General features: G+C 35.5%; 1 pseudogene across 1 annotated transcript; it reads left to right on the top strand.

Annotated features, from left to right (window-relative positions):
- The first annotated feature begins 2906 nt into the window (after positions 1–2906).
- On the top strand, positions 2907–4925 carry LOC105529488 (annotated as a pseudogene). The gene has a single exon (XR_001004516.1). The product of XR_001004516.1 is annotated as a histone deacetylase 1 pseudogene (transcript).
- The last annotated feature ends 21191 nt before the right edge of the window (positions 4926–26116 follow it).

The following is a 26116-nucleotide window of genomic DNA, read 5'->3' as shown; positions in this document are numbered from 1 at the left end:
TATTTCTCAATTTTATATGCTTGGCACTCAGTCAGTGATTTTTTGACCCTACATGGGTGAATTAATTTCAGGGCTCTCTATTATGTTCGACTGGTCTATATATCTGTCTTTTGTCAGTACCATAGTGTTTTTTTCCCCGTTTTAAAACTTTTTAAAATAGTAGATGTATATAATTATGGGTACACGAGATGTTCTGATGCAGGCATACAATGCATAATAATCACGTCATGGAAAATGTGGTATCCATCCCCTCAAACATGTATCCTCTATTTTATAAACAATCCAATTATTTTAAAATGTACAATTTATTATTGACAAAAGTCACCCTATTAGATCTTATTCATTCATTTCATCTATTTTTTTGTTTTGTTGTTGTTGTTGTTGTTGTTGTACCCATTAACCATCCCTACCTTTCACCCACCCCCAACTACCTTTCCCAGCCTCTGGTGACCATCCTTCTACTGTCTGTCTCCATGGGTTCAATTGTTTTAATTCTTAGATCCCACAAATAAGTGAGAACTTGAAATGTTTATCTTAATTGTGGTAGCTTTTTAATATATTTTGAAATCAGAGTGTGATGTTTCCATTTTTGTTCTTTATTTTTTTTTTAAGAGTATTTAGGGTATGTGGGGTCCTTTGTGGTTCTATAAGAATTTTAGAATTGTTTTTCATATTTCTGTAAAAAAATGACTTTGGGATTTTGATAGGGATGACATTGAATCTGTAGATTGCTTTGGTTATTTGGACATTTTAATAATATTAAGCCTCACGATGTCTTTCCATTTGTTTATCTCTTTTTGAATTTCTTTTAATGACGTTTTATAGCTTTCAGTGTACAAGTCTTTCACTTTCTTTAAGTTTATGTCTAAGTATTTTATTCTTTTTGATGCTATTGTAAGTTGAGTTATTTTATTTCCTTTCAGATAGTTCAGTATTCACATTTAGAAACACAAATGATACTTTATGTCAATTTCGTATCCTGAGATTTTACTGACTTATTAGTTTTAACATGCTTTTTGGAGGATATTTATGATCTTCTATATATAATATCAGGTCATCGGCAAACAGAGACCATTCTACATCTTTCTTTCCAAACCGGGTGCCTTCCATTTATTTTTCTTACCTAATTACTCAGAATAGGACTCCTAGTGCTATGTTGAGCAAAACTGGTGAGAGTGGGCATCCTAGCTTCATTCCTGATGTTAGTAGAAAAGCTTTCAGCTTTTCACTTTTAAGTATGATGTTAGATGTGGGATTTTCATATATGGTCATTATTATGTTAAAGGGTGTATTAGGTTATTTTTGTATTTCTAGAAAGAAATACCTGATACTGGGTAATTTATTTAAAAATATGTTTAATTGGCTCACAGTTCTCCAGGCTGTACAAGCAATGCACTGGCATCTGCTTGGTTTCCAGGGAGTTTTTACTCACGGCAGAAGGCAAAGCAGGAGCAGGCACAACACATAGCAAGAGCAGGAGAGAGAGAGAGTGACGGAGAAGATGCCACACACTTTTAAACAGCCAGATCTTGGGAGAACTCACTCACTTTCACGAGGACAGCACCAAGCGGATGGCACTAAATCATTCATGAGAAATTCACTCCCACGATCCAATCACATCCCACCAGTCTCCGCCTCCAACACTGCAGATTACAATTTAACGTGAGATTTAGATGGGACAACATCCAAACTACAACAAGAGAGTTTCTCTCTATTATTACTTTATAAAGAGTTTTTGTCAAGAAAAAGTGTTAAATTTCATTAGATACTTTCTGCATCTATTGAGATGAATACATATTTTTAACTTTAATTTTGTTAACGTGCTTCATCACATTAATTGGCTTTCATATGTTGAACCAATATTACATCCCAGAAACAAATCTCACTTAGTAATGATGTATGATGCTTTTAATGTGCTGTTGAATTCAGTTTCTAATTTTTTGTTGAGGATTTGTACCTCCATGCTTATCAAGGTAATTGGCTTGTAGTTTTATTTGCTTCTGTTGTCCAGCTTTGACATCAGAGTGGTAGCTGCCCTCAGAAAATGGGTTTGGAAGTGTTCCCTCCCCTTAAATTTTTGGAAAGAGTTTGAGAAAGATTGGCATTAATTCTTATTTAAATGTTTCGTAGAATTTTCCAGTAGTCATCACTTGGGTTTTTCTTTGTTTGGAGGTCTTTGATTACTGATTCAAACTTCTTACTAGTTATACATCTGTTCAGTTTCTGTTTCTTCATTTTTCAGTCTGTGTAGCTTGTACGTTTCTAGGACTATATCCATTTATCTAGGTTATCTGTTTCATTGGTATTTAGTTGTTCATAGTAGCCTTTTAGGATCCTTTGCATTTTTGTAGTATCAGTTATAATGTCTCCTCTTTCATTTCTAATTTTACTTAAGATAATTTTCTTTTTTATCTTAGTCTAAGAGTTTGTTAATATTATTTATATTTTCAAAACTACCTCTTAGATTCATTGACTTTTTAATTGTTTTTCTATTATCTAATTAGTTTATTTTTGCTACTATTTTTATTTTTTTTTTCTGCTGTGACTTTGGGTTTTGTTTTTTCTTCATTTTCTAGTTACTTTTGTTAAAAGTCAGATTGTTTCGGATCCCTTCTCTTTTATAATGTAGGTATTTATCTCTACAAACATTTCTCTAAAAATTGTGTTTTCTGCATCCTGTAAGTTTTGGTATGTTGGGTTTTCATTTACTTGTGCCTCCATATATTTTCTAATTTCCATTTTTATTTATACTTTGACCTATTCGTTTTTCAGTAATGTGTTGTTTTATTTCAGAATATTTTGAATTATCTAGTTTTTCTTCTAGTGATTTCTAGTTTCATTTAACTGTGGTCAAAAGAAATACTTGGGGATGGACCCACTGACGGTAGGGCTGGGAGGTAAGCAAGATGGCGCAGACGCAGGGCACCCGGAGGAGAGTCTGTTACTACTACTACGGAGATGTTGGAAATTACTGCTACGGAGAAGGCCACCCAATGAAGCCTCACCAAATCCGCATCACTCATAATTTGCTGCTCAACTATGGTCTCTAGCGAAAAATGGAAATCTATCGCCCTCACAAAGCCAATGCTGAGGAGATGACCAAGTACCATAGTGACGACTACATTAAATTCTTGTGCTCCATCCGTCCAGATAACATGTCGGAGTACAGCAAGCAGATGCAGAGATTCAACCTTGGTGAGGACTGTCCAGTATTCGACGGCCTGTTTGAGTTCTGTCAGTTGTCTACTGGTGGTTCTGTGGCAAGTGCTGTGAAACTTAATAAGCAGCAGACGGACATGGCTGTGGGCCTGCACCATGCAAAGAAGTCTGAGGCATCTGGCTTCTGTTACGTCAATAATACCGTCTTGGCCATTCTGGAACTGCTAAAGCATCACCAGAGGGTGCTGTATATTGACATTGATGTTCACCATAGCGACGGCATGGAAGAGACCTTCTATACCACAGACCGGGTCATGACTGTGTCCTTTCATAAGTATGGAGAGTACTTCCCAGAAACTGGGGACCTGCGGGATATCGGGGCTGGCAAAGGCAAGTATTATGCTGTTAACTACCCGCTCCAAGACGGGATTGATGACAAGTCCTATGAGGCCATTTTCAAGCCAGTCATGTCCAAAGTAATGGAGATGTTTCAGCCCAGCTCAGTGGTCTTACAGTGTGGCTCAGACTCCCTGTCTGGGGATCGGTTAGGTTGCTTCAATCTAACCATCAAAGGGCACGCCAAGTGTGTGGAATTTGTCAAGAGCTTTAACCTGCCTATGCTGATGCTGGGAGGTGGTGGTTACACCATTCGTAATGTTGCCAGTGCTGGACATACGAGACACCTGTGGCCCTGGATACAGAGATCCCTAATGAGCTTCCATACAACGACTACTTTGAATACTTTGGACCAGATTTCAAGCTCCACATCAGTCCTTCCAATATGACTAACCAGAACACGGATGAGTACCTGGAGAAGATCAAACAGCGACTGTTTGAGAACCTTAGAATGCTGCCGCACGCACCTGGGGTCCAAATGCAGGCGATTCCTGAGGACGCCATCCCTGAGGAGAGTGGCGATGAGGACAAAGAAGACCCTGACAAGCGCATCTCGATCTGCTCCTCTGACAAACGAATTGCCTGTGAGGAAGAGTTCTCCGATTCTGAAGAGGAAGGAGAGGGGGGCCGCAAGAATTCTTCCAACTTCAAAAAAGCCAAGAGAGTCAAAACAGAGGATGAAAAAGAGAAAGACCCAGAGGAGAAGAAAGAAGTCACAGAAGAGGAGAAAACCAAGGAGGAAAAGCCAGAAGCCAAAGGGGTCAAGGAGGAGGTCAAGTTGGCCTGAACAGACCTCTCCAGCTCTGGCTTCCTGCTGAGTCCCTCACCTTTCTCCCCCAACCCCTCAGATTTTGTATTTTCTATTTCTGTGTATTTATATAAAAATTTATTAAATATAAATATCCCCAGGGACAGAAACCAAGGCCCTGAGCCCAGGGCAGCTGTGCTGGGTGAACTCTTCCAGGGGCCACGTTGCCACCCATTCTTCCCCAGTTCTTAACTTTGAACCATAAAGGGTGCCAGGTCTGGGTGAAAGGGATGCTTTTATGCAACCGTAAGACAAAATCCTGAAATGCGAAGTGCCTGCTTAGTAGCTTTGGAAAGGTGCCCTTATTGAATATTCTAGAAGGGGTGGCTGGGTCTTCAAGGATCTCCTGTTCTTTTCAGGCTCCTAAGGTAACATCAGCCATTTTTAGATTGGTTCTGTCTTCATACCTTCCCACTGGCCTCAAGTGAGCCAAGAAACACTGCCTGCCCCCTGTCTTCTCCTAATTCTGCAGGTGCAGGTTGCTAGTCTAGTTTCCTTTTTGTGATACTATTTTCATTTTTGTGAGCCTCTGTGTAATAAAATGGTACATTTCTATATCAAAAAAAAAGAAAAGAAAAACTTGGTATGATTTTAATCTTCTCATGTTTGTTAAGACCTGTTTTGTGACCTAATATTTGATGTAGCCTGGAGAATGTTACATGTGCACTTGATCAGAATGTATTTTCTGTTCCTTGTGGGATGCATGTGTTTTATATGTCTATAGGTCCATTTGGTCTGTAGTGTTCTTTTAAGCCCACTGTTTCTTTGTCAATTATCTGTTTTCTGGTTCTACCTATTACTAAAAGAAGGCTATGACAGTATCTTACTATTATTGTATTGCTGTGTATTTTTTATTTCAGTTCTGTCATTGTTGGTTATATGTATTGAGGTGCTCTGATGTTGGGAGCACAAATATTTATAATTTTTATATCTTCCTGGTGGATTGGCCTTTTTTTCATTATATAATGTTATTTCTGCCTCTTGTAACAATTTTTGACTTAAAGTCTGTTGTTTCTAACATAAGTATAGCCAACCCTGCTTTCTTTCAGTTACCTTTTTAAGGGAATATCTTTTTCCATTTATTTACTTTCAGCCTAAGTGTGTCCTTAAATATAAACTGAGTGTCTTGTAAGCAGCATGCAGTTGAATCTTTAATTAAATCATTCCTCTACTTTACATCTGTCAATTGGGTTCTTTAATTCATTGACATTTTAAGGAAATATTGATAGGGAAGAATTTATCATTGCCACATTTGTTTTTGTTTGTCTTGTAGCTATTTTGTCCATTTTTCCCCTCTTCCTGTTTTTCTTTGTGTTTCATTGTTTTAGGTTTGTATTGACAAGTTTGTTTTTGCTCTTGTTTGTGTATATTCTGTAGGACATACAAGTAATAATAATATGTATCCATTATACATTATTACTACATATATCTATTAGAAACATGTTATTAACTCTCATAATGTGTGTGTTGGTCCATTTGATAGTATTTTCTTTGTGGTTATCATGGGGCTTATAAAAATATCTTATAATAGTCTATTTTATGCTGATAACAACTTAATTATAATTATATACAAAACTATGCAGCTTTACTTATCCCCCCATACATACTTTGTTAGTGAATTCATAACTTATATATTTATATTTGGTATCTATTAACATATTTTTAGTTATGGCTCTTATTTAATAATTTGGTCTTGTAACTTATACTAGAATTAACAGTGATTTACTAACCACAGTTATGACAATACAGTATTCAATATTTAGCTGTATATTAACTTTGCCAATGAACTTTACACTTTCTTACGCTATTATGCTTCTGCTTGGGACCATTTTGTTTCAAGATGAGGAACTCTTTTTAGTTTTTCTCACAAGGCATATCTAGGGGTGACAAACTTGCTACAAACTTAGTTTGTGTAGGAAAGTCTCTATATTTTCAAAGGAAAGTTTTTCTGGGCATAGTGTTATTGATTCACAGTGGTTTTCTTTAGGACTTGAATATGATATACCACTTCTGAAGCCTGTGTGTTTCTGCTGAGAAATCCACTGATAGTCTTCTGAAGTTTCCCTTGTATGCGATGAGTAGCTTTTCTCTTGCTGCTTTCATATTTCTCTGTTTGTCTTTGGATTTCGGTAAATTAATTAAAATATGTCTCAGATTACATTTCTTTGCCTTCATTTTATTTGGGATTCCTTAGGCTTCCTGTGTCTTGATGTCCATTTCCCTTTCCATATTTGGAAAATTTTTAGCCATTCTTTGAAGACTTTCTCTGGTTCTTTCTCGCTCTCTTCTCTTTCTTTAATTCTCATAATGTGTGTGTTGGTCCATTCGATAGTGTCCTACAAGTTCCTTAAGCTTTATTCACTCCTTTTCTTTCTTCTTTTTGTTCCTCTGACTGAATAAATTTCAATGATCTGTCTTCAAGTTTGTTGATCTAATTTTTTTTGTCTGCTGTTGAACCCAGCCAGTGAGTTTTCAGTTCATTTATTAAATTTTTTAGTTTCAAGATTTCTGTTTGGTAGTTCTTAATATTTTCTGTCTCTTTGTTTCACTTCTTACTTTCTTCATGCATTGTTCTCCTGACTTCAGTAAGCATATTTATGGCAGTTATTTTGAATTATCTGTCAGGTATACTGTACATCTACATTTCTTTAGAGTCAGTTTCTGGAGATTTTTCTTGTTACTTTGTTTGGAACATATTTCTTTTTGTTAATTTTCTTTGACTCTCTGAGTTGATATCTGTGCATTTGGACAAGAAAACCACCTTTCTGTGTCTTTACCTGTTTGCATCATATAGGAGAAGACACTCTCCAATCAGCCTGGCTAGGAATTTAAAGGCCTCTTAAACCCTGTTGCTAGTTCAACCTGCTTTTTTGTTCTTGAGTGCCCTCTGGCATCTAGAGTATACTAGATGCCATTAGTGCTCTGAAGGTAAACTGAGGCCAGTTCCTCAGGAAGTCCCCAGAAATCTGAATCATTAGATGCTCTGTCCAACTCTTTCCTTTTTTCAGGGATAAGTTGGTAAGTGGTGTTGTTAGCCTGTTAACTCTGTGCTGAACTTGGGGAGGAAGAGCTGTGGGCACTAGTTATGTGCTAGATCTAACCATCGTCTTTGTTCTCACAGTCCTTGCGTGGCTACAGTGTGCTGGGTCCTGTTAGTATTCTAAGACAAGCAAGACAGAGCCAGTCATTTGAGCACCTCCCAGAAATATTGGACATTTGTTGCATGTTCAACTCAATCCCTCATCTTGGAGAATCTGGGAGCTGGGATTTATTTCCTCCTTGCTTTGTGCTCAGCTGAGGTGATGAGCTGGGGTGAGTGCCCACCCATTTATTCAAACCACCACATTTTTCTCTGCAGCCCCCAGGGGACCAGCATATAACAGCCCCTACAGCTCTCTGAGATAGGTGAGATAGAAACCAGTTCCTTAGGGAACACCCAAAAACTGGGGATATTAAATGTGCCATCCAACTCTTTATCTCCTCAAGGAGGATTTGGGAGCTGGAGTTTATAATTTGTTTTTGTTCAAGGTTGAACCAGGGCAAGGAGCTGTGGTGTGTCTTTACCCTAGCTTAAACTGCTGCTTTATTCTCTGTAGCTCCCAGATACCTACTACATACCTGCTGAGTATCCCTTAATCAAAATGCTTGAAGCTAGAAGTGTTTCGGGTCTTTTTTTTTTTTTTCAAATTTTGGAATGTTTGCATTATACTTACCTGTTCAGCATCCCTAATTGAAAAATCTGAAATCTGAAATGCTTCCAATAAATATTTCCTTTGAATGCCTTCTTGATGCTGAAAATGTTTTGGGTTTTGTAACATTTCTGATTCTGGATTTTTGGATTAGGAATACTCAGCTTTTTTTAGTAGTCCCCATCAATTTTCTTAGATAACATGATAGAAGGCAGTCCCTTGGTTAGCATCCAAAAAAGTTTGAACATTAGATCTATGGACCAAGTCCTTTGAAGAAACTAAGAGCTGGGAGTTTCACCTTAATTATATGGCACTGTGCCAGGGGTGAAGATTATGGGAAGAGGATATCACTGCTTCTCTTATTGATTTTACTATGGCTGGTCTTGTAAACTAGCACAGGATGTAAGAGCTTGTCAACTAATTTTTGGGTTTCTCACAAAGAAATGGACCTGTGAGTCACTCTTGTATTAGGGATCTTGGGAAGAAGGAATGTCCAGGGCTTCTGATTCTGCCATCTTGCTGATGTCCTTAAACACATTCTTTTAAAGTGCAAATTTTTCTTTATGTCAATTACACCTCAATAAACTTGATCTTTTCAAAAAACTTTCATGGATAAGTTATAATCAAGGAACAGGTAGAAGATGAAGCTTGGAAGATTGAGAAAGTACGGTAATATGGATGGGAGAAAATACAGAAGCAATATGGAAACCAATGGAGAAATCTTAACATTCTAGGTGGAACTAAATAACTAATGACTCGTGCAAATCACTCTTTAAGTTTAGTAAACAGAAAGTCACTTATGGCTTTGGCAAAGAGGGCTTGAAGTACAGCAATGGGAATGAAAGCCTGAGGTAAGTACATGGTAAAAGTGTGCAATCTATTATATAAAGATATTTTAGTTAAAAGAAAGAAGAGAAAGAAGGGGATAGCTAGATAGGAAAACATGGTCAAAGGAGGATTTTTATAATAAAGCTGGTAAGAGAAGAGGTCTACAGATCCAATAATCTAAAGAAATGCATTACGTAATGAAGTTCTTGAGGTGGCAAAATACTGTGGATCAAGAGTACACATGGAAGGGAGAAGTATACTTTGATAAGAGGAAAGATGCTATTATGTGTTGAACTGTACCCCCAACCAACAAATTTATATGTTGATGTCTTAATTCCTAGTACCTCATAATGTGACTTTATCTGTATATAGGGTTTTTACAGAAGTATTCAAGTTAAAATGGGGTAATTACAGTGGGCTCTAATTTGGTATGACTGGTGTCTTACTAAAGGAGGAACTTCAGACACATAGACATACAGAGAAGAAAAATGATGTCAAGAGACACAGGGAGAAGATCACTATCTACAAACCAAGGAGAGAAGCCTAAAACAGGTCCTTCCCTTAGAGTCCTTAGAAGGAAACAACCTTGCTAACACCTTGATTTTTGACATCTAGCCTCCAGAACTTTGAGACGATGAGTTTTTACTGTTTAAGCCACCTAGTTTGCAGTTATTTAAGACAGCTCTAGAAAAGTAATAGAGACAGCTTCTTCAGTGAAACTGGAGTGATAGCAAAATGAGAGAAGATACAATACAATTTTCAGTGGCAGGGAGGAATATGGAAGAGTTCATAGCTACTATGCTTTTTTTGTGGAATAAGATGCAAAATAGTCTATTAAAAAGAAGGTGTAGAGGGCTAGACAAAAATGGTGATGATTTGAACTAGCTGTTCTAAAGAATAAAATAGAAAGCTGACTAGTGATATATAAAAGTTATTATTGGGCAGTATTGTGAGTACGGTCAGCATGAGCAGCCATGGATTTTTAGTGATGCCTATGTGCATAGTTGTGTTCTTCTCCAACCGTGCTCATAAACTTGGTGGTAAACTGTTTGAGGGTTTGGGGGCATGGTTTGGAAAGGCAATGTAAAGAAAATGGAACATGGAAAAAGTAATGTTAATGAGAAATGTGATATAGTCTGGATAGCAAAGGAACTAAAAACTGAAAGTAGCTGATATGTTGAAAGAAAATGGAGATGTCAAGGAGCTAAAGTTCTTAATGAGGTAAGAAAGTGAGTGAACTGCTCAGAATATGAGGTTTGGATTATACCTTAAGATTTCAAAGTTGGAGCAGTTCTGGGCATAGATGAGTGCCTGAGATATGAAAGTTGTGATTGAAGTGAAGACATTATGATGAAGTTAAGATGGTAGATGAGTTATTCACATGGGCTTTGAAGTTACCAGTGATAGCTTTGGTATGTAGGATTAAAAGAAAGACTGATCTAGGTGCCAACATTTTCATAAGTGGCTTAAAGATTAGCGAATGTGGATTTTGAGGAAGGGCAAAAGATGATAGTAGGTAATATAGCTAGATGCTACCGGCCTCAAAGAAGACAGAAATTTCAACCACAAGTAGAAAAACAATTATATTATCTCTTATGTTTTTTATTGCAATAAAGGTGCATTATGTCATATATATGTATATGTAGATGTAGATATCAGTATTAAATATATATGTAATTCCATGAAATAAAATTTAATGCCTGGCAAAGTTAACAACATGAAAAGAAATACAGATGGTTCCCCACTTACAATGGTTATAAATAAGATTTTTTTTTTTATTTTACAATGGTCCTAAAGTCATATGCATTTAGTGAAAACCATACTTCAAATTTTGAATTTTGATCTTTTTCCAGGCTTGTGATATACCATATGATATAAAGTATCACTTTCGGAATGCTGGACAGTGGCAGCAAGCTACATCTCACAATCAGTCATGCTAATGTAAGTGCTCTGAGCACTTTTAAGGTAGGATAGGCTAAGCTATGATATTTGGTAGGTGTATTAAAATGACACATACCTTGACACCCACTTCAAGGTGTGCTATGGTTTCAACATGAGTTGGACATATAATATGCTCACTCATACTAAGCAGCAAAGGGATTTCTCTAGATAGTCAACCTATGGTAAGGAAGTGACCATGATCAGAGAACACAGTGTAATTATGTACCTGACTCTAAACTCAAGACTTAGGATTCTTTACTGCAGCAACTGTCCCCACACGTCTTGTTCACAGGATACATTCTCAGGCTCTGACGCTTTCTACTTTTCTGTTACCCACAAAATATTATCATGAAACCAGCACTGTCCAATAAAACATTTTTCAATTATGGCAACTTTCTGTGTTTTCACTGTTTAATGTGGTAGTTACTGATACATTTAAATTTGAATTTAAATAACCATATGTTGCTAGTGGTTATAATATTAGAGAACACAGCTTTAGATCTTGTTAGATGACATAAAAAACATAACTCATCCTAACAAGCTATTGACTCCATCTATGATGTCCTTTCAAGATAACTGTCTTTTAACTAGGCAACATCGTAGGTACAAGGCTTTAACAAAAGAGAATTATTCTATAACAATGGTAGGAATTTCAACAAATTGACACAGCAGAAATCTTGGAAATAAAGATTTTTCATGGAAATCAGAAAATTCCACTACATATGTAACAGTTCCTTATGCTTGCATGTAAAATAAACTTGATAGACTAGGTTGCTTTTTAGAGCCTCAGTTCATTGAGAAGTCAGAGGTCTTACCTCCCTAAGGTATAAAAACAACATATTTACATTTGCTTCACAAGCTGGAACTCTGCTCCTGGCCATTACACTCACATTTTTAAAATGCGTATGTGCTCTGATATCTCCAGTTGGGAGTATTAATAAATAATAATCGTCAGAGAAAGGTTAACTTAGGGAGGAAGAGCCCCAGTACTCCAATTGGTCATTTAAAACAATTTTCTTTATTGACATCTCAACTTACTTTCTTTCTCCATTAGCTTCACCACCTCTTTTGCAGTACTGTTTACTTCCTAAAACTAATGATTATTGAGAACAGGTGTGCAAGATTCTTGTCCTTATTAGAATCATATATACCGAAGTACCAGAGTATCTGATGTTGAAAATAATTTCCTCCAACACCTTTGGAATGATGTCTCTGAAACTCAACTCATTTACTTAACTATGGATTGCTGCCTTGTCTCCTGCTATTCTCCAATATGACTTCCTGCAGTTATGCTGTTTAATTATGTGCCTAAGAAACACGCCCTGTACATTTCTTGCTTTTCTTTTTCCTGCCTCTCTCTGAGTATTAGTTTTGTTACTTTAAAATTAGATGAATAATGTTTAAATCCCTGCAGCTTTGTATTTGCATTTTGTATGGAAAAACAACTGACATCTGGCACATGGTAAATATAAAAACAGTGTTTAAGTGTTAGTTATTTTCTCTTTTTCCTTGTTTTATCCTTCTTAAAAACCTCCATAATAATGTTTGCCGTTTATATTATATTGTATTTTAAGGGATTTTTTATGCATATATTTTACATAGCCTCACCAACATTGTAATCTTCTTAAAAACAAGGTAGGAGAGAAAAGTCAGCTTATATTTCTTTGTAAATATAATAGTATCTGTTACATAGTAGGTGCTTAAAAAGCAAAATTTTGTCAATAGATTTGTAGAGATATATAGGGATATGCTAGCACAACATACAACAGTCACATATGCTTAAATGTAACAAGACTATGAACAAATTCCTTAACATCTCTGAATCTCCATCTCCTCATACATAAGATGAAGATGATAACAATATGTACTTATAAAGGTTATTGTCAGATAAAGGATAAAACTTAACAGGAGCAGGAATTACGAAGGCTCAAATTCATACCAGATCTACGCTTATGTGTATGCAGTTTGAGAGAGATTTTGACAAACCAAAGATTGTCCAAAATGGAGTGACTAAGGAGGTGAGATATTTAGAGAAGACAAAACACAGAAACAAGAATATAACATTAATTTTTAAATGTATAAGTAATTGCTTGTGGAAGCAGAAACATTTAACTCTTACTCTAAAAAGCAAAAATAGGACTATTGGGAGAGTTATAATAATAAGGGCTTCAAATCACTCCAATTTGATTTTCCTATATTATGTAGTAGAAGTAGCATGAAAAAAGGAAATTAACACACAAATTTTAGTCCCAACTTTCCAACCATGCAGCTGTGTGATCTTGGACAATTCATTTTATCTTTCTCAGCTTCAGTTTCAAATATTCAAAATAAGTTTATTTTGCTTTACTAAAAGTTATGAAATTTGAACATCCTAGGGTCTTGATTTACACAAGAGAAAAAATGTGCCTTCCTGTAAAAGTCAAACTTGAGAGATTTATGTTTTCTAAGAAATCCATGTGAGGCAATTAGATTTTCAAGATTTATGACGATTGTGGACTCAATTGAATTTGTACTAAATTATAACTCTGGAAAAATTACTGTGTTTTCTGATTTATTGTTTCTCTAATAAATATTTAATGCATAGCTTAATGGTTCATAGTAAGTAAAATATTCAGTGGTGTGATTCTTCAATAATGTATTAAACAATAGTTAAGGAAAATGCCTGGAAAATATTGAATGTGTACGTAACTCTATCCTGTAAAAGTTGTATTATTTAATAGACTAGAGGCCTCTAAACAACTTTTAGAACAAATGGATTGTGTTTATTTTCCTGATGAGAAATAAAGATGACAAAAATAGAAAATTACTTCTGAGAATTTTAGTTATACAAAGAAAAAAATGATTACAATGGGTGTAGTTTATTAAAAGTCTGATATATCAAATTTAAATTGCTGCATGTTGTATCCGGGCGTGATGGCTCACGCCTGTAATCCCAGTACTTTGGGAAGTCAAGGTGGGAGGATCACTTGAGGACAGGAATTCAAGACTAGCCTGGCCAACATGGCGAAACCTGTTCTCTACTAAAAATAAAAAAATCAGCCAGGCAGGGTGGTGCATGCCTGTATTCCCAGATACCTAGTAGGCTGAGGCACAAGAGTTGTTTGAACCCAGGAGGCAGAGGTTGCAGTGAGCCGAGATCATGACACTGCAGTCCAGCTTGGGAGAGATAGACTCTGTCTCAATAAATAAATAAATAAGTAAATAAATAAATAAATAAAGCTGAATGTTGTAAAAAGGAAAAAAGTAGCTTCAAATTTCATCACTTTCTTAATAAACATAAATGTACATAGCTCCTAGAATATCAATAGCCCAAAGCTACCAAACTACCAAATGAAATATTAAAATTTCATTGTATACTGTATTTAGCAATAGATTTACTATGGCAATCTATCACTGAAGAAAATATAAAACTAAACTTGTAAGAAGTGTTTATAAAACTTAAATTGTTGAATCTAATTTTAAGATTGTATGAGAGCTCAAAGCAATTCATGGTGTCTTTATAATTCAGGAGAACCATCCTCAAGATGAAACAAAAGTAGAATAACATCATTAAAACAAATGTGACAATATATAATTTTCTACTTGCAAATTTGCTTATCTCATTATAGTTTTACTTTTATAGAGACATATATGTATTTTTCTCTACATAATGAAAGCTCTATGCAATACTGTAAAGAGAAAATTATTATTAAGAAAAGACAATGTTCAAGGTTACACAGTTTAATCAATAACTATTGAAGATATGCAATGGGTTAGGCCTTCTGGAAAGCACAAAGCAATTAGAAGGTATTGTCTTTGCTTTTAAAAAACTGATAATTTAATTCATGGAGCAGGTCTAAAACACTTAAAATAAAATATGTAATGCAAGATTATAAGGGATCAAGGACTTAAATCATGTAATAAAGGCTAGGTGTTACAGAAGTTTGGAAAAGGAACACTGAGTTACTCAAAGGAAACTCCACAGAGGAAAAGGGTGTTGCTACGGTCTGAATGCTGGTGTCTCCCTCAAATCCATGTGTTGGAATCTAATACCCAATATGGAAGAATTAATAGATGGAGACTTTGATAAATGATTGAGTCATAAGGGCTCCATTGTCATGAATGCGATTAATGCCCTTATAAAAAAGGCTCAAGCATGCCCTCTTGTCACTCCTGTCATGTGGAGACACAGCTAGAAGGCACCCTCCATAAAAGAGAGACCAAGTCCTAACCAGACACCAAATTTGTTAATGCCTTGATATTTGACTTTCCAGCCTCAAGAACTATGAGCAATAAATTTCCGTTGTTTACAAATTACCAAGTTTATGGTATTTTATTAGAGCAGAATGGACTAAGGCAGTTGTTAGCTGGTGCTTTTAAAAATGGGCAGATTTGTAGTGTTGAGAAGAAGATGTATGACCAATCTTGCTGAAGCAAATGACGTTAGAAAATACAATGAAAATAGGAATAAGTGAATTATTTTAAGGAAAAAGTGACTCTGGCTTTTCCCTTTCTAGACAAAGGCATTCTATGCCAAGACATTGAGTTAAAGAAGACCCTTACTTGCTATTCTTTAGTAAAGCCTTGTGCACACTTTGGATGTTGGTATCATAAAATCTTCTGGAAAGTGAAACTTGGATTCCAAAAAGAGAAAAGAAAAAACCTTTAGAATTGGCAAAGGCACTGTGCAGGTCATTTAGTTGGCAATTTGAAAATAAGAGTATGAGTACAAAATGTAATTTTATTCCTCCGCTCCATTAATGAGAAAGCACCTCACTAGTTAGGATTCTAATATAATTTTTTAAAAAATGACTTAATGGGTACAGTGTACATTATTCAGATGACGGATATACTAAAAGCCAAGACTTCACCGTTATACTATATATACATGTAATAAAATTGCACCTGCACCCCTTAAATTTATACAAACAAAAAATACCAGTCTATTTGTATATGGATGGGTAATGATAGCTAATATTTAAAGATTGCACGTTATGTGCTGAGTTCTGCTCTTCTAAGTATGATTTGTAGATTATCTCTAATGCACACAGTCTTACAAGTAGATAGTATTATTAAGTATATTGTGCAATAGTAGAAACAGATTGAGACTGCTTTTCCTTCAGTGACAGAAAATGTTTCCTTGTTATAATTTGAACTTGCTTCAATATAATTTCTACCAGCATTAGATTCGGCATATTTACATGAAGTCCATAGGTAGAATGCAAAGGATCATTGTGTTCTTCCTTCTTCACTTCTAGAAGACATGTCTTGTAAGTAAGCATGTTCCTCACCAAATAATTGCTCAGTTTTCCTTAGGGATAGCTTGAACTTTACATTGATGACAGACATTATATGTAAAGTGCCTAAATATTATGGAAGGATAGTTGAGAACTTTTCCAGTATTATGTTTCCCTTTTTGTTTCTAAGCATTTAATCTATAAGAAATCAGCTATATACATATTTAAGAGCTGAATCACAGCTTTATTAAGAATACATTATATTGTCTATTGTTTCCTGGAAGTAAGAATAATATAACCAAAATGTTTTCAAAAAATTTATTAGATTCATGGAGTTATTTTTAGACTAAGCAGGCTCTCTGTGGGACAGTGTATGTACAATTTTATAAATTAATAAAGAATAAACTATAAAACAAAATGTAATGTTATTTGTTATTATCTTCTTGAAAGTCAAAAGTCCCTTCTCTGAATATGTATCAAAATTGAATTTCACCAAGGTAAGTTGTTAGTTTAACATTATAGAAATATCAAGAAAGCATGTGCTATCTTCAAGCATACTATCTTTCCACAAATACATTTATCTGGGTATTTCTACGGAATCAGATGCAAAGCAGACTGTAAATACACATTCAGGTATATTGCCTACATGATATCCAATTGCTGTAAGCATCTAATTATTTCTTATCTAGATGTTTGTTGTTACTTACACAAATTTCAAATGTTCTTTTAAAATGGGGAAAGAAACTAAATTTGTCTATGTCCATTCAGTACCATCTAATTGTCAACTCTTTGACAACTTCATTGAAGACAGCAGAGTTGAATCACAAGAAACCTTCTGTCTATGGCTTATTTTGAAATACTTATGACAGACAGCAGAAACAAACAGAAATCCTGAACAGACCAACATTGAGTAATGAAATTGAATCTGTAATTTAGAAATTAACCAAGGGGTCGCAGGGGAAAGTCCAGTACCCGACAGACTCACAGTTGAATTCTACCAGACATACAAAGAAGAACTGGTGCCAATCCTACTGTAACTGTTCCAAAAAATCAAGGAGGAAGGAATCCTCCCTAACTCATTCTATGAAGCTTGTAACAATCTAATACCACAGCCAGGCAAGAACAGAACAACAAAACTACAGACCAATATCCCTGAAGAACATAGATACAAAAATTCTCAACAAAATACTAGCAAACTGAATTGAATAGCACATCAAAAAGATAATACACCACAAGCAAGTGGAACTTACATCAGGGATGCAAGGATGACTCAGCATATGCAAATCAATAAATGTGATTCACCACATAAACAGAATTAAAAACAAAACCATACGAATATCTCAATAGATGCAGAAAAGCATTTGATAAAACTTAGCATCACTTCATAATAAAAACCCTAAACAAACTAGGCATAGAAGTAACATAAAACAAACAAACCCATAGCCAACATCATACTGAACCTGGAAAAGTTGAAAGCATTCCCCTAAACAACTGGATTAAGACGAAACAAAGATGTCCGATCTTAGCACTCCTATTCAACATAGTAACGGAAATCCTAGACAGATCAATTAGGAAAGAGAAAGAAATAAAAGGCATCTAAATTAGTAAACAGGAAGTCAAATTATCTCTATTCACCAGTGACATGATCTTATACATAGATAACCCTAAAGACTCTTCCAAAAGACTCCTATATTTGAGAAATGAATTCAATGAAGTATCAGGATACAAAAGCAATGTATGCAAATCAGTGGCATTTCTATACACCAATAAAGGCCAAGCTTAGAAACAGTCAAGAGCTCAATCCCATTTATAATATCTACATCTTAAAAACTTAGGAATCCATTTAACTAAGGAGGTAAAATATTTCTACGAAGGAAACTACAAAATACTGAATTAAGAAATAATAGACACAAACAAGTGTAAGAAACATTCCATGCTCATGGATCGGAACGATCAATGTCATTAAAATGACCATACTGCCAAAAACAATCTATAGATTCAATGCAATTTTTATTAAAACACTGTCGGTTTTCACTGAATTAGAAAACACAATCCTAAAATTCATATTGAACCAAAAAGAGCCCGAATATCCAAAGCAATCCTAAGCAAACAGAACAAAACTGGGCACATCGCATTACCTGACTTCAATTTATACTACAAGGCTAGAATAACCAGAACCATATGGTACTGATATAAAAATAGACACATAGCTTAATGGAAAAGAATAGAGAACCCAAAAACAAAGTCACATACCTACAGCATACTGTTCTTTGACAAAGTTGACAAAAACAAACACTGGGGAAAGGACACCCTCTTCAATAAATGGTGCTGGCATAATTGGGTAGTCACATGCAGAAGAATAAAACTAAATCCCTATTTTTCAATATATACAAATTAAATAAAAATGGACTAAAGACTTAAATATAAGACCTGAAACTAGAAAATTTCTAGAAGTAAACCTAAGAAAAAACTATTTTGGACATTGGCCTACGCAAAAAATATATGACTAAGTCCTCAAGAGCAAATGCAACAGTACCAAAAATAGACAAATGAAACTTATTGAAAATAAATATCCTCTTCATAGCAAAAGAAATAATTAACAGCGTGAAAAGGCAACCTACAGAATAGGAGAAAATATTCACAAACTATGCATCCAACAAAAGAGCAGTATCTAGTATCTTCAAGGAACTCAAACAACTCAAGGAAAAAACCCACTAAAAAGTGGGCAAAGGATATAAACAGATATTCTTCAAAAGAAGGCATGTGAATGACCAAAAATCCTCAACATTACTATTCATCCTATAAATGCAAATTAAAACCACACTGAGATACCATCTTACACCAGTCAGAAAGGCTATTACTAAAAAGTCAAAAACCAATTTGTGTTGGTGAAGATGCAGAGAAAAGGAAATACTTATGCCTGGTTGGTGGAAATTTAAATTTGTTGAAACTTTCAAAAACAATATGGAGATTTTTCAAAAACTAAAAATAGAAATACCATTCAGTCCAGCAATTCTACTGCTAGGTATCTACCTGAAAGACAAAGGAAAATAAATAGTCATATCAAAAAGGTACTTGCACTTGGATATTTGTCACAATACTATTTACAGTAGCAAAGATATGGAATCAAACTAAGTGTCTATTAATGGATAATTGGAAAAACAAAATGTGGGCTGTGTATGTGTGCGTGTGTGTGCCTCTGTGTGTGTGTGTGTTTACCTGAGTAGTACCATGGAGTACTACTCAGCTCTAAAAAATAATAAGATTATGTATTTTTGAGTAACATGAATGGAACTAGAAGCCATTATTTTAAGTGAAATAAGTCAGAAACAGAATGTCAAATATTGCACGTTCTCACTTATAAGCAGGATCTAAATAATGTGTACACAAGGACAATAGAGAGTGAAATAATAGACATTGGAAACTTGGAAAGATGGGAGGGTGGGAGAGTACTTAGGAATGAGAAATTAACTAATGGGCACAATGTACACTATACAGTGATGGTTACACTAAAAGTCTAGACTTCACCACCATACAATATCTTCATGTAACAAAATTGCACTTGTGCCCCGTAAATATATAAAAAGAAAAATTTAAAATGTCTTCACAAAGACTTCTTGTATCCAAAAATTAACAATGGATATTTCAAGGTGGTAGTATTTTAGAGAGAGTTTGAGTTACTTATTCGTAATTTCCTGTGATTTTTGATTTATGATGTGGAATGTCATATCTGTAAGAGCCTTTATTCCTTACAAACAACACCCATGAACCTAGCAGAAAAGAAAGAATCCTTGGCAATGCCTTCAAGAAGTAATGAAAAGTAGGGCTATGCCAGATTCTGGTAACATGTTTTTTGAAATATTCCAAATTGGTGGTAAGTGATTATGAAGCATCTTATATCAATAAAAAAGGTGGGGGTGGGGAAATACAAATGGACAACAAACAAGTAATTATATCCTCAAATTCACTATTACAATGAAATATCAGTTCTCGCAATAAGCGAGTTAGAGTAGAATGCAGACACATTCTTTGTTAAACAAAGTAACCAAGTTTATTAAATAAAGAAAAAGTATACATATAGGAGAAGACTTATATTCCTTCACTGACTTATGCTTATATTATTCCTTTCTTTGAAGTATCAAACTGATAAATATTTTCTAGTCTAATGATTAGTTCAGTTTATTCTATTCTCATAATCTTCACATACAATGATGTTTTCTTTTATTAAATCTCTGTGACTCTGGTTTTAATTTTCAATTTTAGTGAAGGCTGATTTAAACAAGGTGGGAATTAATAATATTTAAAGAATTTACATTCTTACCAACAGTGTATAAGAGTTCCCTTTTCTCCACATTCTCAGCAGCATTTGTTATTACTTGACTTTTGAATATAAACTATTTTAACTGGGGTGAGATAATATCTCATTGTAGTTTTTAATTTGCATGTCTCTGATAATCAATGATGTTGAGCACCTTTTCATATGTCTGTTTGACATTTGTATGGCTTCTTTTGAGAAATGTCTATTTACTGCTTTTGCCCATTTTAAAAATCAGATTATTGGATTTTTTTCCTATAGAATTATTTGAGCTCCTTACATATTCTGGTTATGAATCCCTTGTCAGATGGATAGTTAGCAAATATTTTCTCTCCTTCTGTGGGTTGTATCTTCATGTTGTTGACTGTCTCCTTTGCTGTGCAGAAGTTTTTAACTTGATATGATCCCATTTGTTCATTTTTGCTTTGGTTGCCTGTGCTTGTGGGGTATTACTCAATAAAATTTTGCTCACACCAATGTCCTGGAGAGGTTCCCCAAAGATTTTTTTGGTAATTTCATAGTTTGAAGTTTTATACTTTAGTCTTCAATCAATTTTGATTTGATTTTTGTATATAGTGAGAAATAATGGTTTAGTTTTATTCTTCTGCATATGACTATCCAGTTTTCCCACCACCATTTATTGAAGTAATTGTGTTTTCCCCAAGGGATGTTCTTGGCACTTTTGTTGAAAATGAGTTCATTACAGACATGTGGATTTGTTTCTGGGTTCTCTATTCTGTTTCATTGGTCTAGGTGCCTGCTTTTATGCCAGTACTAAAATTTATATGAAACCACAAAAGACTCAGAATAGCTAAAGCTAGCCAAAACAAAACAAAACAAAACAAACAAACAAAAAAAATCCCTGAATTCATCACATTACTGCTGTATTATAACTTGAATTCAGGTAATGTGATTACCTCAGTTTCCCCATGCTCCTCCCCACTCCCTTAGGCTAAATTTAGCTATTCTGCATTTTTTGTAGTTTCATATAAATTTTAGAGTAGTTTTTTCTCTCTCTGGAAGAATGTCCTTAGTATTTTGAGAAGGTTTGTGCTGAATCTGTAGATTTCTTTGGGTAGTATGGACAGTTTGAAAAATACTCATCCTTCCAATCCATGTACATGAAATATTATTTCATTTTTTGTTGTCCTCTTCAATTTTTTAATCAATATTTTATAGTTTCCATTTTAGAGATCTTTCCTTTCTTTGGTTAAGTTAGTTCCTAGATAGTTAATTTTATTTGTGGCTACTGTAAACAAATTTACTTTTGATTTCATTTGAAGATTGCTCATTGTTGGCATATAGAAATGTTATTAATTTTTGTACACTGATTTTGTATCCTGCAACTTTATCGATTTTATCAGTTTTAATAGTGTTTTGGAAGCGTCTTTAGGTTTCTTCAAACATAAGATCAGTTCATTTGCAAACGAGAATAATTTCACTTCTTTCTTTCCGATTTGGATGTCCTTTATATCTTTCCCTTGCCTGGTTGATGTAGGTAGGATTTCTATCACTGTATTAATGTGTTCACACACTGTAAATAAAGACATACCTGAGACTGAGTAATTTATAAAAAGAAAGAGGTTTAATAAACTCACAGTTTCACGTGGCTGGGGAAGCGTCATAATCATAGCCGAAGGCAAAGGAGGAGAAAACACGTCTTACATGGTGGCAGGCAAGAGAATGTGTGCAGGGGAACTACCTTTTATAAAACCATCAGAACTCATGAGACTTATTTACTATCACAATAACACCACGGGAAAAACCAACCTTCATGACTCAATTTCTTCCCACCAGACCCTTCCCACGACACATGGGGATTATGGAAACTACAATTCATGATGAGATTTGGGTGGGGACACAGCCAAACCATATAAATCTGCCTTTGGCCCATCCCAAATCTCAGGTCATCACATTTCAAAACACAATCATGCCTTCCCAACAAGTCTTCCAAAGTCTTAATTCATTCTAACATTAACCCAAAAGTCCAAATTCAAAGTCTCATCTGAGACAAGGCAAGTCCCTTCTGACTATGAGCCTGTAAATTCAAAAGCAAGTTAGTTACTTCCTGGACATGATGGGGGTACAGGCATTGGGTAAATATACCCATTCCAAATGGGAGAAATTGGACGAAACAAAAGGAGCTAAAAGCCCCATGTAAGACCAAAATCTAGCAGAGAAGACAAATCTTAAAGCCCCAAAATGATCTCCTTTGACTCTGTCTCACATGTAGGTCACACTAATACAAGAGGTGGGCCCCCACAGCCTTGAGCAGCTTCACCCCTGTGACTTTGCTGGGTACAGCCCCCCTTCTGGCTGCTTTGAGTGTCTCTGACTGGCATTGAGTGTCTGTGACTATAGGTGGATCTACGATTCTGGGGTCTGGAGGGTGGTGGCCCTCTTCTCACAGCTTTGCTAGGCAGTGCCCCAGTGGGGACTCTGTGTGTGGGCTCCCACCCCATATTTCCCTTCTGCACTGGCCTACCAGAGGTTCTCCATGAGGGTGCTGCCCCTGCAGCACACCTCTGCCTGAATATTCAGGCATTTTCATGCATCTTCTGAAGTCTAGGCAGAGGTTTCCAAACCTCAATTTTTGATTTATGTGCACCTGCAGGCCCAACACCATATGTAAGTCACCAAGAATTGGGGCTTCTGCCCTCTGAAGCAACAGCCTGAGCTGTATGTTGGCCCCTTTTAGCCACAGCTGAGATTCGGGGGACTAAGTACCAAGACTGCACAAAGCAGAAAAGCCATGGGTCCGGTCCAGAAAAAAAAGATATTTTCTCCTAGGTCTCTGAGTTTGTGATGGGAGGGAATGCTGTGAAGATCTCTAACATGCCCTGGAGACATTTTCTTCATTGTTTTGTTAATTAACATTTGGCTCCTCCTTACTTCTGCAAATTTCTGCAGCTTGCTTGAATTTCTCCTCAGAAAATGGGTTTTTCTTTTCTATCACATTGTCAGGATGAAAAATTTCCAAACCTCTATTCTTCGCTTCCCTTTTAAACATAAGTTCCAATTCCAAACCATCTTTCTCAAGTGTAAAGTTCCACAGATCTCTAGGGCAGGGGCAAAATGCCACCAGATTTTTTTTTTTTTTCCTAAAGCTTAACAAGAGTCACCTCTGCTGCATTTCCCAGCAACTTTCTCACCTTCACTTGAGACCACCTCAACCTGGACTTATTGTCCATATCACTATCATCATTTTGGTCAACACGATTCAACAGGTTTCTAGGAAGTTCCAAAATTTTTCAAATTTTCCTGTCTTCTTCAGAGCCCTCCAAACTGTTCCAACCTCTGCCTGCTACCCAGTTCTAAAGTCACTTCCACATTTGTGGGTATTTTTACAATAGCTTTACACCCCACTCTACTGGTACCAATTTGCTGTATTAGTCTGTTCAAATGCTGCTAATAAAGACATAAGTGAGACTGAGTAATTTATAGAGAAAAAAGTGTTTAATGGACTTATAGTTCCACATGGCTGGGGTGGTCTCACAATCATAGTGGAAGGTGAAGGAGGAGCAAAAGCATGTCTTGCATGGTGGCAGGCAAGAGAGCACGTGCAGGGGAATTGCCCTTTATAAAACCATCAGATCTCCTGACACTTACTCACTATCATGAAAACAGCACAGGAAAGATTAACCCCCATGATTCACTTACCTCTCACTGGGTCCCTACCAGGACATGTGGGGATTATAGAAACTACCATTCAAGATGAGATTTGGGTGGGGACACAACCAAACCATATCAAGTATTACGTGGAATAACAGTTGTGAAATTAGGCTTTCTTTTCATTTTCCAGATCTTAGAGGAAACATTTTCAGTTTCTCCCCATTCAGTATGATACTATCTGTGGGTCTTTCATATATGGCTTTTATTATGTCATGGTATGTTTCTTCTAAATTGATGTTTTGTCATTTTTTTAATCATTAAGTAATGTTGAATTTCACCAAATGCTTTTTCAGAATCAACTGAAATAATCTTATGGGATTTTTCAAGGAAAAAGAGCCTTATTTTTAAAATAAATCAATTATTTAAAGTATACTTGAGATAGCATCTTTCATTTAATCCTGAGTTAATTGTGTACAATCACTATAATATTGCAATGACATTCTAGAAATAAGTTCCAAGTACATCACCATATGCTTATTAGTAGCTATCACACAAATCTACTGACTTTGAGGGAAAGATTTTACTAATTTTTCACTGACTCTGAGATATTCATCTCACAGTATAACTGTGATTTATCTGAACATTTACAAATTTTGACGAAATTCTTTTCTTTCCATTGCAGGCTTTAATACATTACATTATATACTACAATTCAAGTAAAATAATGATGGTTATCAGTGTGCTTTCTGATACTGCCCATGATAGATAGAGTGAAATCACAGCATAAAGAGTAACCAGAAACCTATATTGTAAACTTGTAGTATACCTGTAAAACCCTTTATAGCAGTTTTAGTTCCACCTTTTTTTAAAAAAAATCACCTTTGTTTCCAACGAGAAAAGTTAAATTCAAATTAAATTAATTAAATAGCTTTAACTATAAATTTATTCCTAATAGAAATTAATACTAAGGAATAAGATTTTGTTGGCTAGGATGTTTTGGAAGGTCAAATGCCATTGTATTGTCTAAGGTTTTGTTCACTCTGTGAACCCAGAAAATCTGAGGTAGGTCTAAGTTAATTTAGAAAGTTTATTTTGCCAAGGTTTAGGACATGACCATGACATAGCCTCAGGAAGCCCTGATGACATGTGCCCGAGGTGGCTGGGGAACAGCTTAGTTTTATACATTTTAGAGAGACATGAAACATCAATCAGCAAGTGTAAGAAGTACATTGATTCCATCTACAAAGGCGGAGACAACCCAAAGCAAGCCCCTGCCCCCACCCTCGCCACTGGGGCTTCCAGGTCATAGGTAGGTGAGAGACAGATGGTTGATTTTTTTTTAGTTTCTGGTAAGTCTTCCTAAAGGAGGCAATCAAATATGCATCTATCTGAGTGTTCAGAGGGATAACTTTGAATGGAATAGGAGGCAGGATTGCCCTAAGCAGTTCCCACCTTAGTTTTTCCTTCGTGATTTTGGAGGCCCAAGATTGGGTCTCTAATATGTTTTTCTTTCATAACCAATTTTTGTCTCCATTGAATATGTATGGCTTAAAGTTGATGAAAATACATTAAATAGCCTTTAACATTATTAGAGGGGAAAAAACCTAATGAGTAACAATGGAGGTTGAGATAGTTGACTTCTAGACTATCACTGTTCTATGCTGGCTGAATGATCTCAGAAGAAATCACGTCTCTTTATTTTCTTGTTTTGGAAAACACAGGAATAGCATAAAACCTAATTTCTTGGAAAAATTACTTAATCTCACTGGATTCAGAGTTCTTGGTTATTACTTGAAGGAATTGGTATAGACGAGTCAATTCTGGATGCACTTTCCTAGGGCATATAAGAGATATCAATGCTCAGTTATATTTACCCAAATCAATTAAACCAGTCTCTGTAGGATGTGGTCTAATCAGTGGTTCTACAACTGTAGTGTGAATCAGAATCACCTGAAGAGTTTGTTAAACCATAGATTGGTAGACCTCACTCTCAGAGCTTCTGATTCAGTAGGTTTGGGAGGGTGAGGCCCGCAAAGTTGTATTATCAAGTTCTCAGGTAACGCTCTGCTATTGGTCTGTGGACCACACTTTGAGAATGATTGGATTAGGCATATGTGTAAATGTGTATTTCTTTCTTTCTTTCTTTCTTTCT

The sequence above is a fragment of the Mandrillus leucophaeus genome, unplaced genomic scaffold, assembly GCF_000951045.1.
Source record: "Mandrillus leucophaeus isolate KB7577 unplaced genomic scaffold, Mleu.le_1.0 Scaffold769, whole genome shotgun sequence".
Lineage (NCBI taxonomy): Eukaryota > Metazoa > Chordata > Mammalia > Primates > Cercopithecidae > Mandrillus > Mandrillus leucophaeus.
Note: the sequence above shows the minus strand (reverse complement) of the source record. Positions and strands in the feature narration are given on the sequence as shown.